Genomic DNA, 16,909 nt, shown 5'->3' on the forward strand with positions numbered 1-16,909 from the left:
TAAGGGTTAAAGAAACCCTAAAGTGAAAATTATATTACCAGGAAGGTGATTTATTTATTGTTTGTTTGGTCAGAGTATAAAGATTTTTAGAACACCCCAAGTTGTATATTTTACCTTTTCTCATGAGCCAGTTCTTGAGGAAGGATGGAAAGTTACTTCCTGTTTCTTCATAAGTGTTCTCATAGAATTTAATACAGACTAGAAAGTGATTTTTTAAATGCTTTATGCCAGCCTTCCTGAAGTTATGCTCAGCTGTACTGATTGCCTCTGTGGCTATAAAGTGGCAAAATTTGTGATTTGAAAGCAAAATAATGACATGTTCTGATCATTCCCTGAACCTACCTTAGTATTTCATGCTCAGGGTGGGAGGATGGCTACAGAGATGTTTTCATGGACTAGCTCTTGCTCCCTTCCTGAAAAGACATGAAGGTGGCCTTTTGCTCTAGACTGAAGGATCAGCTATCTAAATTTATATGCATTCCCTCCTTTTATTCTGGTTTATGTCCACACATGCAGGATTTAAGCAGTATGAAGTATGTATCCCCCAAAAACAGAATCATAGAAAGATAGATAACATATAACTATTAATACATTTGCATTTTGCAGAGGGCCTTAAAGTGATGAATCTTACGATTTGGTTATGTAGATAACAGCTATCATCGTGCATACTTAAAATTGTCTGACTGGAGATACAAATGTTAATTGTACATCTTTTTAACAATTGATTTTAACACTATACAGTTGTCACTCAGAAATTTTTTAGTTTTTAATCACAGAGATAAGGTAATTGTTAAAAACTGAAATGAAATCAGTAAGGACCGGATAAGGAAGGTGAAAGTGAGTAAGAAAAATAAAGGGGCTAAACAGAAATACAGTTGGGTCTATTGATGAGGCCAATAAAAGTAAACAATGCAAATTATCCTCACTAGGCTGAAGGGATTTGCAGTGTTAAAAGGCCTCCTTTCCACTTTAAAACAAAATAAACAAACACCTTCCTTTCTCTGTCTACAAACTCATAAAAATATCATTGTCTCCATCTGTCCTAGGGTGTGTGATCAGATCAGAAGGATGTTTTGACAGTCCAAATGTAGATTAGGGCAAGGATAATATAAGTCACAAATTTTGCTAATGGAATAAAAAAATCAGCATCCTTATTCACGGACATTCATATTTCTCAAATTAGCTGAACTATACAAAATGACATCTTTGATTTATAACTACCTATTTTATTTCTTCTAATTTGGGCAACTTTGCAAATTACACGTTATTGGTTTATGTAATTTTCTTTTGAGATATGGTATTTTAACTGTTTTATCTTTGATTAGTAAATACAGAGTTTATACAGTTGTAGTGAATTCTGCTCAGCAGGCATGAAAGTTTAGACATTAAACTTTGGAACTATTACATGGCAGAGTTTGGAGTAGGAAGAGATGGTAGTGAAAGTGTATCTTTGATAGTGTTACAGACGAAGCATCATGGAGTCCAAAATTTTTGACAGCTATTTTCAGGTGTTATATTGCCAATCTGGTACCGTCTCTCTGCCAAAACTCCAGGTGCTTATGTGAACACGTACTCAACGCCATAGAACAGATTAGAAAATGCACAAAAGATGTCATTCCCCAGGAAATAAGCAGTTATGGTTGGCATTTTGCAGAGCATATTGAAATAAAGTATACCTTACATTTCAGGATGACATGGACCAGGCATAGAACTATAGAAATACTGTTGGTGAAATCTGAAGTTTGAGATCTTTCTGTCAGAGAGACTGAAATTAGGCAACGTTCAGTATAGATTGGCATGGTACACACATATAGACTCAGAATGTAAACATTCAGACAAAACTGGTTTAGAATACAGTTCCCTAATGTGGACAGCCTGGAAGTTAATGCAGAATCACTCTGCATACTATTCCTAGTTCTTGAAAATACAGCCAAATAATTTTTGAAAATCTATCACTCCTAATAAGTTGTATGTAGTTTTATTTTTAATTAATTAATTTATTAATTTATTTATTTTTGGCTTTGTTGGGTCTTTGTTTCTGTGTGAGGGCTTTCTCTAGTTGTGGCAAGTGGGGGGCACTCTTCATCGCAGTGCATGGGCCTCTCACTGTCGTGGCCTCTCTTGTTGCAGAGCATAAGCTCCAGAAGCACAGGCTCAGTTATTGTGTCTCATGGGCCTAGTTGCTCCGCGGCATGTGGGATCTTCCCAGACCAGGGCTCAAAGCTGTGTCCCCTGCATTGGCAGGCAGACTCTCAACCATTTTGCTACCAGGGAAGGCCTGTATGTAGTTTTTATAATTTGTATTTTGTGTTGTGGAATTATTCATTCTCATGTAATTTTGAGGATTTAAGAAAAAAAAATCCTGATTAAAAAAAGGGTTTAAAAAGTAGGTATGTATAAGGAGAGTTTTTAAATTGCATAAACTCACACTAAAAATTACACTTAGGATTCAGGTGCTTAGATTTGCAAAACAGGTAACAATTACTCAGGCTGAATGGTGTTTGAATGGAATAAAGTTTATTATTTTCTGGGTGGGTTTCACATAATCCTTGAATGCATAGGATAAAACAGGCTGTAGTCTATGGTTTTTGTACCTAAAATCACTCAGTTTCCCAGGATGAAATTTCTGTTCTTTCTGAAAATGCATGTGTCACAGAACAAAATAATGACAGAAATAACTTGGCCCTAGGTCTGCTCCTTAACTCTCCATCCCAACGGTATCATTTTTGTGGGGGACAGAATTAAAAGTTTAATATGATACCACTTTGACAGAGTGGGCCTAAGAGCTAATTGCTGCATTTCCTAAAGTGCAATCTAAATATTCCTCACCTAGCCTCCCAGGATATCTCAACTGATTAGGAGTGTGGTTACCAGGCAAAATGCAAAAGTAAGGTTTAAAAACATTCCACTTCCTGTTCACAATGGAATTTAGTTGGTCTGATAAATCATGTATGTGCTATCAATTCTCTCTTTTATTGATGATAGGTCAATAAGAGCATATGCAGTTTTAACTCTGCAAATGGACATGTCATACTTTGGATGTAAAATATTAAATTTGAAAAAATTTAAGCATCCATTATTTAAAATGCAAGTAGGTGGCTTTGTTGAAATACTTGCGTTTCCTAGATGCAGACTGTTCTCTCATACCACTTTGCCTCCACACAAGCTCCCTAGAAAGATCTCTCTCCTTGTTCTAGTTTGGCTAATTCCTGTTCATCTGTTAAAACTCATCTTGGCCATCACATTTTCCAGGCATCCTTCTTTAATATTCTTCTGCCCAATTCAGCTAGTTGATTTTGGATATCCTTCCTGTGTACTTTTGTCTGTCATAAGACATTATCATCCAATATTGCATTCATGGCTTAGCTTATCTGTCTTACCAGAGAACACCAAATTTATCTTTTAACTCTGAATTATCAAGGCTTAATAGAGTACCTGGTAGATAATAGGTGCTCAATACTAGTTGCCTAAGAAATTAACGTTTAGAAGAAGTACTACAGCATACCAATGAAGCAAGGAATCAGGGCAGGCTTCTGATAAAGACTTTGACATGTTAAATGGTGAAATATTAGTTACCATCAGTGGAACTGTCTTATTACTGGATACCTAGAACAGGTCATACCTTATGAACCTCATGAATGTATACTTCTGCTGAAGAGACCTCTATTAGAGGAGACTGAGTTATATTTAACCAAGAAGACATTGCTGGCGTTAGAGCTAAGCTAACTTAAAAAGGTCATAAAATGGAAGACTGCTGATGGAGGTTTCTAACACACCAATATCATCATCATCCTTGTTAACATGTACTGAGTGCCTGCTCTGCAACAGGCACCATTAAGCATTTTCTGTGAATAATTTTTATTTGACCAGCACAACAATCTTATGAAATAGGCATTGGTATTTTATACAAACTACAGATGAGAAAACTGAGGCTTAGGGAGAATAAGTAACTTGTCCAAAATCAGATAGTAAATGTGTGAGGCAGAATTCACACACCAGTCTGTTTGTCTCCGGTGCCCATGATCTTCACTGTTGGGCTATCCTGTTTCCATTATGTACAACACAGATGTGTCCACAGGTGTTTCATTTCCTTACTGCCACTACCAGGTATTTTCTAACTCTTCCCCTTCTAGTCAGTGGATCCTGTAACAGCCTGTGATTCCCCAAACCAAAATCCTGCTTCTTATCTATCCCAATGTTCATCTAGGAGCAAGAATAATTGATGAGGTTTGGATAGAATAAAAGAAAAGTTTGGTCCTTCCACTTTAAGCTCCCACTTGTAATCCTCCAGCTCCTTCTGCTCTAGTATTAATTATGCAGAAGGGAACATAGAATTAAAATGTGAGGAAATGGGTGGAGAGGTGGAAGTAAACTCCATTCTGCTTCTTTAATCCTGATCTTAATTGCCATAGCTGACACTTCTACTGAAGCATTGCCAATATAGACTGTGTGTTAAAAAGAAAAGAGGAAGGATGAGAAAAGGGAACAGTGTGGAAAATATGAGGTTAAGTACCATTCAGCTTTTTTTCTTTTGCCTTCTACCAGACAAATTCCCCTTATTACCACATCCACTTATCCCTTGTAGAAATAAACATTTCTATTGAAATATGATATACATATAAAAGTGCACAAATCATAAATGTACAGTTTGATGAATTTTCAAAAAATGAACACACCATTTGTAATCACCATCCACATCGATAAACAGAACATCATCAATACATTGTGGCTTTAAATTATATTTTACTGATGACTAATTAGGAAGAACACCTTCTCATGTGATTAACAGACATTTCAATAACTTATTTAATGAGAAGATTCTTCAAGTCTTGCCTATTTTTTTTTACTGTGTTGTCTTTTTCTTATTAATTTGTGAGGTTTTAAAAAATATTCTTGACATAATCCTTTATCCGTTGTATGTATTGCAAATATTTTCTCCCCCTTATTTACTTGCCTTTGAATGGTGTCTTTAATGAGCTTAGCTTTTTAATTTTTATGTAATTTTTAAAATAATTTTATGTAATTCAAAAAATTCTAATGTAATACAATTTATAAATAATTTTCTAATACTACATTTTGTGTTCTGTCAAAGAAATATTTGGCTTCTAATAAATTATAAAGCTATTTTCTTATCTTCCAGAAGCTATATTTTCTCTCATAAATTTATATCTATAATCCAACTAAAAGTGGTTTTCGTGGGTGGTGTGAATTGTGCAAGAATCATTTTTTCTTCTGAACATGCAGGTAACCCAGAATTGTTTATTGAAGAGCCATCCTTTCTCCACAGCGCTGTGTCATCTTTGCCCTAGTCAAGTGTTGGTGTAGGTGAAAATCTGTTTCTGGATTTTTTTTGCTCCCTTGCTTTCATTGTCTAAATGTCAATATCATATTCCTTCAATTAAGGTAGCAGTGTAAGCCTTCGAACTTTGTTCTTCCAAATTTGGCTATTTGTGGCTCTTTACATTTCCATTAACATTGAAACCGATTGTCCTTTTTTTAAAAAAAACAAAGTATCTGTTGGAATTTGTACAGGATCTGCATAAAATAGGGAAATCAATTTGAAGAAAATTGAAACCTATAAATACTGTCTTCTAATCCAAAAACTTGACATAACCTCTCAGTTTTCTAGATCATTTTAATACTTTTCACAATATTTTATTGATTTATGTGTTGAGAAATTTTACATATTTTGTCCTATTTCTTTGTTGTTTGAGTTTTTGATACTATTTAAAATGTCAATTTTTAGTTTCATTTTCTAATTGGTGGTACAATACATATAAATCCTTTTGCTTTTTTTATATTGTTCTTCTGTGCAAAGGCATTGCTAAAGTCTCTTATTTAATAATTTAGCTATATATCATTTTAGATTTTCTAAATGTTCTATCATGTAAACTGTGAATGAGTTTTATTTCTTCATTTTCCATTCATGAGCATTTCCCTTCTTTCCTTCTTCTCTTCCTCCCTCTCCTCTTCCCTCCTTTCCTTCTTTCCTCCCTCCCTTCCTTTTTTCTCTTGTTTTGTTTTTGCCTTTATTATACTAGTAGGGACCTACAACATGAGGAGAATATAAGGGGTGATAGTGTACATGTTATCTCATCCTAGTCTCAGGGGGAAAACTTTTAATACTATATAGCATTAATACAAGGTTTGCTGTAGATACAATTTTATAAATACTCTGTATCACGTAAGTAAGTTTTCTTCTAATTATAGTTTTCTGAGGTATTTTAATTTTGGTGTTTAATTATTTCACATGCCTCTTTTGCTGCTATTGAGATCATCATATGAGTTTTCTTCTTTATTCTGTTAATGCAGTTAATTATTTTAATTTTAGAATCCTAAAACAACCTTGCTTTTTGGAATAAATATAACTGTTGTAATATAATTTTAATATACATTTGAATTTGATTTGCTCATTTTTTTTCAGGTTTTGCATTGTTCATGTAAGATATTAGTTTGTAAATTTTCATTCTTAAAAATGAACTAATTATTTGGTATCAAGATTTCATCAGCCTTAAAAAGTGACTTGTGAACTGTTTCTTTCTTTCTTTCTTTCTTTTTTTTTTTTTTTTGATTATTTCTCTGGACTAGTCTGTATGGATAGTTGTTATTTTTCTTAAAATAATTGAAAGAAATCGTTATAAATTTGTCTGGTTCTTACATTTCTTTGTTATTATTGGAAGATTTTAGTTTCAATTTCAATTTGTTGAATAAATATAGAACAAAGTTGTTTATTGCAAGGTTTCTATCTTTTATAATAAAATCTGTAAAAGAAATCCATCTATTTTTTCCTGATACTGGTAATTAATACTTTCTTTCATATATATATAATTTTAAATGTTAATTTTTAGAATATAAAAAAGCAATTAACTTTCGTATATTGACCTTGTATCCTGTAACCTTTCTATACTCATTAATCCAGGAATTTTTTTGTAGATTCTTTGAGACTTTCTACATAGACAATAATGCTATCTATTAACAAATACAATTTTATTACATACTTTTCAATCTATAGATCTTTATTTCACTTTCTTATCTTATTGCACCAGCTGCAACTTCCACTACGATGTTGAATAGGAGTAGTGAGAAAGGACAGCTTTGTCTTGTTCCTGATCTCAGTGGGAAGGCATCCAGTTTTTCACCTTTAAGTATGATACTAGTTTTTCTATAAATGTTCCTTATCAAACTGAGAAAGTTCCTCTCTATTTCCAGTTTGCTGAGGGTTTTTTTTTTTTTAATCATGAATGGATGTTAGATTTTGTCAAATGCTTTTTCTGCAACAATTAAGATAATCATATGAATTTTCTTAAGCCTGTTGATACAGTGGATTGTACTGGCTGATTTTTGAGTGTTGAACAAGGCTTGCATACCCAAAATAAATCCCATTTGGTCATAGTACTTAGTTTTTTATACATTGTTGGATTCAATTTTCTAGAATTTTGTTGAGGATTTTTGCATCTATGTTCATGAGAGATATCATTCTGTGGTTTTCCTTTCTTATAATGTGTTTATCTGGTTTTGGTATTAGGGTAATGTTGGTCTCATAGAATGATTTAGGAAATGTTTGCTCTCCTTTTTTCTTGAAAAGATTGTGGAGAATTGGAATCATTTCTTTCTTAAATGTTTATTAGAGCTCACCAGTGAAACACTCTAGGACCGGTGTTATCTTTTTTGAAATATTATTAACTATTCAATTTATTTAATATAAATATTTATATTATTTGCTTTTTCTTGTGTAGGTTTTGGTAGTTTGTGTTGTCAAGGAATTAGTTCATTTCATTAAGTTATTAAATTTATGGGCATAGAATTGTTCATAATATTCATGTTATCCTTTTATTGTCCATGAGATCACTAGTGATTTCTCTTTCATTTCTAGTAGTGATAATTTGCATCTTTTCTCCTTTTTTCTTTGTTAGCCTGGCTAGAGTTTTATCAATTCTATTAACCTTTTCAGATTTGGGGTTGATTGGTTTTATCTAATGTTTTTCTTTAATATTTCAATAGTTTCTGTTTTTATTTTTATGGTTTCTTTTCTTATGCTTGTCTTAGGTTAAATTCCTCTTCTTTCTCTAGTTTTCTAATGTGAAAATTTATATTATTGATTTTATATCATTCTTCTTTTCTGATATATGCATTTGATGTTATAAATTTCCCTCTAAACATTACTTTCACTGAATCCCATAAATTTTGATAAGTTGTATTTTTTATTTTCATTTAGTTCAAAATGTTTTTTAATTCCTCTAGAGACTTTCTGATCCATGTGCTATTTAGAAATATATTTAATCTCCAATGTTTGAGAATTTTTTGTTATTGATTTATAATTCTATTGTCATCTGAGAACATACTTTGTATGAGTCTTATGCCTTTAACTTTAATAAGGTGCATTTCACGGCCTAGAATGTGGTCTATCTTACTGATCCATGTGAGCTTGACAAAAATGTGTATTCTGCTCTTACTGGGTAGAGTTTTCTATGAATGTCAGTTAGATCAAATTTACTGATAGTGTTGCTTAGATCAACAGTGCTCTTATTGGTTTCTCTGCCTGTGGTATCTTATCAATTACTGAGAGGTGATGAAGTCTCCAAATACAATAGTGGATTTGTGTATTTCTACTTTCAGTTCTATTAGTTTTCCTTCATAGTTTGATGTTCTGTTGTTAGGTGCATACACAGCAAAAATTGTTATATCTTCTTGGAGATGCTTTTATTGGTATGTAGTGTCTCTCTTTATCCTTGATAACTTTTCTTGATCTGAGATTTGCTTTGTCTGAAATTAAAACAGATACTCCAGCTTTCTCTTTAGTAGTGTTAAGGTGATGTATCATTCTTCATTCCTTTACTTTTAATTTACATGAGTGTTTATATTTAAAGTGTGTTTCTTGTAAAGACATACAGGTGTTTTTTTTTTTTTTTTTTAACTGGAGTATAGTTGATTTACAATGTTGTGTTAGTTTCTTCTGTACAGCAAAGTGAATCAGTTATACATATACATGTATCAACTCTTTCTTTAGATTCTTTTCCCATATAGGTCATTACAGAGATTTGAGTAGACTTCCCTGTGCTATGTAGTTGATCCTTATTAGTTATCTATTTTATATATAGTAGTGTGTATATGTCAATCCCAATCTCCCAATTTATCCCTCCCTCCCCTTATCCCCTGGTAAACATAAGTTTGTTTTCTACATCTCTAACTCTATTTCTGCTTTGTGGATAAGTTCATTTGTACCCTTCTTTTTTTTTTTTTTAGATTCCACATATAAGAATATCATATTTGTCTTTCTCTGAGTTACTTCACTTAGTATGAGAATCTCTATGTCCATCCATGTTGCTGCATATGGCATTATTTCATTCCTTTTTATTGCTGTGTAATATTCCATTGTATATATGTACTGCATCTTCTTTATCCATTCCTCTGTTGGTGGACATTTATGTTGCTTCCATGTCCTGGCTATTGTAAATAGTGCTGCAATGAACATTGGGGTGCATGTATCTTTTCAAAGTATGGTTTTCTCTGGATATATGCCCAAGAGTGGGATTGCTGGATCAAATGTTAGCTCTATTTTTAGTTTTTTAAGGAACCTCCATACTGTTCTCCATAGTGGCTGTATCAATTTACATTCCTACCAACAGTGCAAAAGGGTTCCTTTTTCTCCACACCCTCTCCCACATTTATTGTTTGTAGATTTTTTGATAATAGCCATTTGGACCTGTGTGAGGTGATACCTCATTGTAGTTTTGATTTGCATTTCTCTGATGAAAAGATGCTCAACATCACTAATTATATGCTTTTTGGCCATCTGTATGTCTTTGGAGAAATGTCTATTTAGATCTCTTGTCCATTTTTGGATTGGTTTTTTTTTTTTTATCGAGCTGCATGAGCTCTTTGTATATTTTGGAGATTAATCCCTGGTTGGCTGCTTCATTTGCAGATATTTTCTCCCATTCCAAGGGCTGTATTTTTGTTTTGTTTATGGTCTCCTTTGCTGTGCAAAAACTTTTGAGTTTAATTAGGTTTCATTTGTTTATTTTTGTTTTTACTTTTTTTTGGAAAATAAGTTTACTGGATATAGATCTTGCTGTGATTTATGTCAAAGGGTATTCTGCCTATGTTTTCCTCTAAGACTTTTACAGTATCTGGTCTTACATTTAGGTCTTTAATCCATTTTGAGTTTATTTTTGTGTATGGTGTCAGGGAATGTTCTAATTTCATTCATTTACATGTAGCTGTACAGTTTTCCCAGCATCACTTATTGAAGAGACTGTCTTTTCTTAGTTGTATAATCTTGCCTCCTTTATCATATATTAGGTGACCATAGTTCATGGGTTTATCTCTGGGCTTTCTATCCTGTTCCCCTGATCTATATTTCTGGGTTTTTTTGTGCTAGTACCATACTGTTTTGATGCCTGTAGCTTTGTAGTATAGTCTGAAGTCAGGGAGCCTGAATCCTCCAGCTGCTTTTCTTTCTCAAGATTGCTTTGGCCATTTGTGGTCTTTTGTGTTTCCATAAATTTTAAAACATTTTTGTTCTAATTCTGTGAAAAATGCCATTGGTAATTTGATAGGGATTGCATTGAATCTGTAGATTGCTTTGGGTAGTATAGTCCAAGTATAGTCCAATCCAAGAACATGGTATATCTCTCCATTTGTGTCATCCTTTATTTCTTTTATCAGTGCCTTATAGTTTTCTGAGTATAGGTCTTTTGCCTCCTTAGGTAGCCTTATTCCTATGTATTTTATTCTTTTTGATGTGATGGTAAATAGGTTATTTTTTATATATTCTAAAAATCTGTCTTTTAATTGGTGTTATTAGACCATTCACATTTAAAGTAATACTGATATAGTTGGATAAATATTTGCCATGATTATAATTATTTTCTATTTGTTACATTCATTCTTTTTTTCCTCTCTTTTTCTGCCTTTTTCTTGTTTTAATTGAACATTATATATGGTTCCATTTTCTCTCCTCTATTAGCATATTTGTATATTGGTTTTTAACCAATCTAATTCCACTTTCAAATAACACTATACTGCTTCAAGTATAGTACAAGTAACTTTCAGAGTATTCACAATTCCTCCCTCCCATTCCTTGTGATATTGCTGTTTTTATTTATTTACAGGCTATAATTACCCAAAACATTATTGCTATTATTACTTTAATAAAGTTTTTTGTAGCTCAATTGAGAAAATAATTATTTTACCTTCATTATTTCTTCTCTTTTATCCTTTCTTTATGTAGAGTTGAGATTCTTGCCTATGTCACTCTCTTCTCCTAAAATAGTCTTCTAGCACATCTTCCAATACATGTCAACTCCCTCTGGTTCCCATACAATATGAGGTAAGCACTATTCTTCTGCTGGAGAGGAATTACCTCAATTTTTGTTTATTTGGGAAAGATGTTACTTCACTTTTGGAAAATAAGTTTACTGGATGTAGAATTTTAGGTTAGTGATTTTTTTCTTTCAACATTTTAAATTAAAAAAAAAAATACCCCACTCTCTTGCCTGCATGGTTTCTGAAGAAATTTGCTATATATTCTTACTCTTGTTCCTTTGTAAGGAAGGTTTCTTTTTTTTCCTCTCCTCTGGCTTCTTTCAAGATTTTCTCTCTTTAAAGTTGATATGTTACACAGAAATATTTGTGATTCTACAGTTCTTATTTTAAAATAGTAAATGTCTTGGCAATTTTTGTTCATACACCTTACATCATGTAAAATTTGAGGTCCAAATTTTTATCTCCATCTTATAGACATTCAAAGAGGCATTGAGAGTTAATAAGTGATTTGGTAGTCTCCAGAACCAGTGCCCTAAATTACTATGCTATATTTGTTCCCACCAGTAGTATCATGCCTTTTCTAAAGTAGTCTAGTAAAAGCAAATGCTGAATGACTAGTCTCCTCATCTCAAGCTCTCATCTTTTACTGTGTGGGCTTCTTATCTCCCAGGTTCCATCTCTAAGTCCCCTCTGGATTTCCCTCCTTGCAGCAAATAAGAAATCAATGCTAAGCAGTATGTAGTTACCATGATCACTGTCTTTCTTATTGTATAGGTTGCATGTCTAAATATAATGATAATGTATATTTCCTTCTTGTCCACTTGTAACAAAATTCTAATTATAACTACCATACTGGTAACAGACATAATGTTGCTTCAATACACTAACACAGATTTGCAATTTAAATAATATCTAGGTATAACTTACCCATTAGAAAAAAAAAGAAAAAAAAGCATGTAAGAGCTTACACAGTAGAAACACTGCTTGTTGTGTATGTCTATAATTAATGACCCAGTATCCTTACTGTATGATCAGTGAATGAAAAAATGGCATGGAAATCCAACAAGTTTTACAAAGAGATCCATCAGTAATGTGTAATTTTTATTTGTTAAATTTCCCCATGATTAATGTCAAATTCATAGTTGTAACATTTGTTTTTACATATCTCTAGACAGGAAAGCCACATGAGGTCATCTTCCTTGCTTGACTCTTTAGTTCTGATCTGGAATAATGCATATTCTCCTCACCTAGGGGTTCTCAGGCTTCAGAGGGCTTATTTAAGATGTTTCTCTATGCAAATGAGATACAAAATATCTTTTTTCCTCTTTAATAAGTTTATCTGATTATCTTGATAGCATTTTTTATACATCTTGCTTACTGGTTTACTCCAATGAAGTCCATGCTTTGGTCACCCAGACTTTCAGGCAGTGTTCCCTTTCAAAAAATTTAAAGAGAAGGGAAGTCCAGAATGTACTCCTTCTCCCCACCCCCTGTGCATTAATGTTATGTAATATTTTACTTAGCCAAATTTGTTAGAGTTTGGATATTTATTTTTACAATTGAGACTATAATAGAAATGTAATAAAGCATTTTATATCTTTTTTTAAGAATTTAAAATATATGAACTGAAAAAGAAAAGTAATACTTACAAGAAATTCTCACCATCCACCTACCATACCGCCCATTGCAGCCTTTGGTATATTTCAGGTCTGAAGGCTTCTCTTTAATTACAGAGCAGAAGATAAAGAGGGAGTTAGAGCTTAGAATTCTAAATGTAAAACATAATATATTCATCAAAGACATAAAACAAACACAATCAACTATATGTTTAGGTTAGTACAGAGAAAGAGATAACTGATTTTAAATTCTCACATATAGAAGGAAAATGTACAGAAGGAAAATGGAGAAGGGAATCATTTTTGAAGAAAATACTAGAAACTAACTAGTATATAGATATACTAGTCAATCTTAAAATGACCAACCACTCCCTCCTCTCCATGAACCGCATATCATGTTAAGAGGAGCATTTATTTCTCCACCCCTTGAATCTGGGATGGCTTTTGATCAACAGAGTGCAGAAAAGGAGGCATTAAGAGATCATCAGTTTCTGCTTCTCTACCCTTGAAAAGTTCACACTTAGGCTACTCCCTTTCAGAAGCCAGAAACATGGAGAGGTCACATGGAGGAAAACTTAAGAGACCTACTTGCCAGCAGTTCTCAGCCAACAGCTAGCAACAGCTGCCAGTCATGTGAGGGAGCAACCTTGGATATTGTAGCGCATTCAAGCCCCCATATGACTATAGCCCTAGTTGATGTCATGTGGATAAACCATCCAACTGAGTCCAGTCTACTCACAGAATGGTGAGAGAATGTTAAGACCCTAAGTTTTGGGGTAGGTTTCTATGCAGCAGTTGATATATAAATATATATGTGATGGAAATAGTTGACCAGGGTGTGAACTTGGTAAACAAAGTCCAGTATAGAAGTAAACATATTAGGCTGACAATGGCAAAGGGAATTTAAGATAAATACCTGGCTAATATATGTATCCTAGTTAAATAAAATATCCTCATACAGGATACAGATTTTTTCATTTTAGGTATTTGAAAGTAAAGGAGATAAAATTTTGGAAAGCATCTCTTCACAGTGCAGTTGCATACCTAATGTGCAAAGAAATAGAAGAGTTTAGTGATACTTGATAAAAGCCAAATTTTCTATGTTATTTAAAGAGAAAAAGCACAAAAAGAAGAAAAAAAATCCTTACATATAAGTTATTTTAAAAAGAGAATTATCAAAAGTTTACTGAAAAATATGGAGGCAGGGGGAAGAATAGAAATGTAATTCTGGGATGAAAAAGTAACTTTCAGTAACAGAAGTGAAACAAAGTCTGAAGGTGTTACCATATGCCCTTTTCTCTCATAATCCTTTTTTCATATATGTTGTGGAAATGACCTTACTCAATTTTAAATGACTTGTTCATATGTGTTTCATATCACTAAACTATAAACATTTCCAGGGCAGAGATTAGTCCTGTTTACATTTTTATCACTAGGATAATATAGACATCAATGGATGGGTGTTTAGTGAATGAATGGATGAATAAATGATTTAGTATAAACTGATATGTGAAATTAGTTGTTAAATGCAAAATCAACCTATTGGCAGAAGCAGGTTCTTTGTCAGAGATGCCTGTGTTATTTTTATGGGGTGTTCTAATTCTCTTGACTTGACACTCGAAGAAAGCTGGAAAATGCTCTCTTCTAGAGAGCCCAAGAGACTGACCATAATATATAAGGGAGAATGTGAAGAATGCATTTAAAAAAAATCAATAAATATATACACTAAAACCTAAAGTTTTACAACAGCCCTTAGAGTTGCAAACAAACTAATTCTCAATATATACCAATCATTTTAAGTCACTGAGCACCAAATATGTGCTAAGCATTTTATCTGGAGACATGCATGTGGATACTCTATGGTCCCTGCTCTGAAGAGGTCATGGGACATTGGGCAAGATTGAAATGTAAGAAGGGGGCCATTAAAGAAGTGCCTATATGTGCAAAGGGATTAGTCTAAAGTCCTTTGATTTTATTATCTTTTTATAAGCACACACTGAGGAGTAGTTTTATTCCCATTTGTAGTTAAAATATTAGGATGAGAGAGATTCAGTAACTTGTTCAAGGCAAGCTAATAAAATAAGAGAACCAAAATTTAGAAATCCATTCTTTCATTTTTCTCTCTCTCCAGCCCCCAAACTATAAACCACAATACCATGAGTTGCAAGTATTGACATAAGTCTATGCAAGGTGCTATGAGGGCAGGAGCAAAGCTCACTTGGAATAAGGAACCTTTGCCTATATGGGATGCTATGATAAGACTCCCATTGTGTCTGCACCCCTATTCTGCCCTGCTCTCCACTGGCGTGGCTATTCTGCAGGAGCATAGAATGGCTAGGAACTTTTGGAGTCGTGCAGATTTGGGCTTAATCCTGGTAATTGTGGTAGATGTGTGACTTTGGAGAAGTTACTTAGTCCATCGGAGACTTTCTTTCCTGTCCATAAAATAGGAATATCCATGTGTACCTGATAGAGCTTTATTAGGATCACACATGAGATATGTTAAGCACTTAGTACAGTGCCTGGTGTAAATACCCTCTTGGCAAGTGGTGCGAGTTAGTCTAATGAATTTTTCATTATAGCTATTCTGATTTGTGGGTGGTTGATCTGATTCTGTGGGTCTGGATAGGATGTTTTCCCAGAGATCCATGATATTGGCAGATATTCTTAGATACTCTTGTTAAAATAAGAGAAGGGACTTCCCTTGTGGTCCAGTGGTTCAGACTATGTACTCCAATGCAGGGGGCCTGGGTTCGATCCCTGGTCAGGGAACTAGACATTGCATGCTGCAACTAAGAGCCCTCATGCTGCAACTAAGGAATCCCTCATGCTGCAACTAAAAGATCCTGCACACGGCAACAAAGATTCTGCATGTTGCAACCAGGACATGGTGCAGCCAAATAAATAAATTAATAAATACATATTAAAATAAGGGGAATCTTGGAGCATCTTTTCTCATCTGACCAGTGATTACAGTCTTTAAATTTTAGACCATATCTCCAGGAATGAGGTATTAAATATCCTTTAGAATCCCAGCCCCACACTTTATGATCTAGTTTTTCCACATTCAGAGACAAGAAATCATTCATGAATGAAGGCTTTGCTTCACATCATGGGGCAATTTCTCCCCAGCCTCTCTGGTAATCATCTTTTGCCTGTAGTTCTAGTGAAGCAAGCAGCATTGGCTCAATTTGCTAGGAAAAGTATTCCCTAAGCATGTATTCTTCACAACATTAAAAATAGAGTGTTTGATCAGGGACCTTTAGGCACATCTACTGGTTAATACTTTTGCTCAGCCCCTGAATCTGAACAGAAATAGTTAATTAATTTTCAGAAGGCTATAAATAAAAAAAAAAAAAAACTCAGTGCTTATTTCCACCCCAATCCTGGCCTCATCCCAGCCAAAGCTGGATCTTCAAAAATCTAGAATATTAGAGGTCTGAGGGTCTGCCTTCGATTCTCCTGGGCAGCAGGACAAGGAAGGAGGTCAGAGCTCAGAATCCTGATTCCAGATAACAAGGGTGGCACAAGAAACATAGGAAAAAAGACATGAATTCACTAAAGAGTAACAGCCAGAGCAGGCACTTACCAGATGAACTGGGAAGGAAATTTCTTAGAAGACCTTCAGAACATGGAGGAAAAGGAGCAGTTAATCCGAAATACAAAATTGAAAGGCATGGCAGATGCATAATTCTAGTCTTTCAGAGAAGACTCCTTCCAGAATTCAAAAGCATCTAAAAGAAGCAAGACAATTGGTTGCTGGACTCAATATGTAAACACAGTGCTGGCTGACACAGTGAAGATGTTTATTAGAAAAGTTAATGCAATGTCAGGGTGGAAGATCAATGTTTAACCTGATTTCATTGCAATTATTGGTCTGCCTTGGAATACAGAATGGAAAATTAGCAAACCATAAAAAGGAACATGTAAGGGACTTTTTCATAAGCAAGCTGTCAACTCATGGACACTGATATTTGTGATTAAAAAAGAAGTCAAGAATTACTTGCATTTTTAGTTAATGCATG

General features: G+C 33.8%; 1 long non-coding RNA gene across 2 annotated transcripts in view; it reads right to left on the minus strand.

Annotated features, from left to right (window-relative positions):
- The window catches only part of LOC309792447, a 144,911-nt gene extending 128,264 nt beyond the window's left edge, over positions 1-16,647 (minus strand). For both annotated transcript variants that reach the window (XR_014291717.1, XR_014291718.1), the window contains exons 1-2: positions 16,474-16,647; positions 12,918-12,989 (exon numbers count right to left, since the gene is read on the minus strand). This is a non-coding gene — a long non-coding RNA (uncharacterized lncRNA). The remainder of the gene's footprint in view (positions 1-12,917; positions 12,990-16,473) is intronic.
- Between the last annotated feature and the right edge of the window lie 262 nt (positions 16,648-16,909).

This window comes from Mesoplodon mirus (assembly GCF_964341445.2).
Source record: "Mesoplodon mirus genome assembly, chromosome: 2".
Taxonomy (NCBI): domain Eukaryota; kingdom Metazoa; phylum Chordata; class Mammalia; order Artiodactyla; family Ziphiidae; genus Mesoplodon; species Mesoplodon mirus.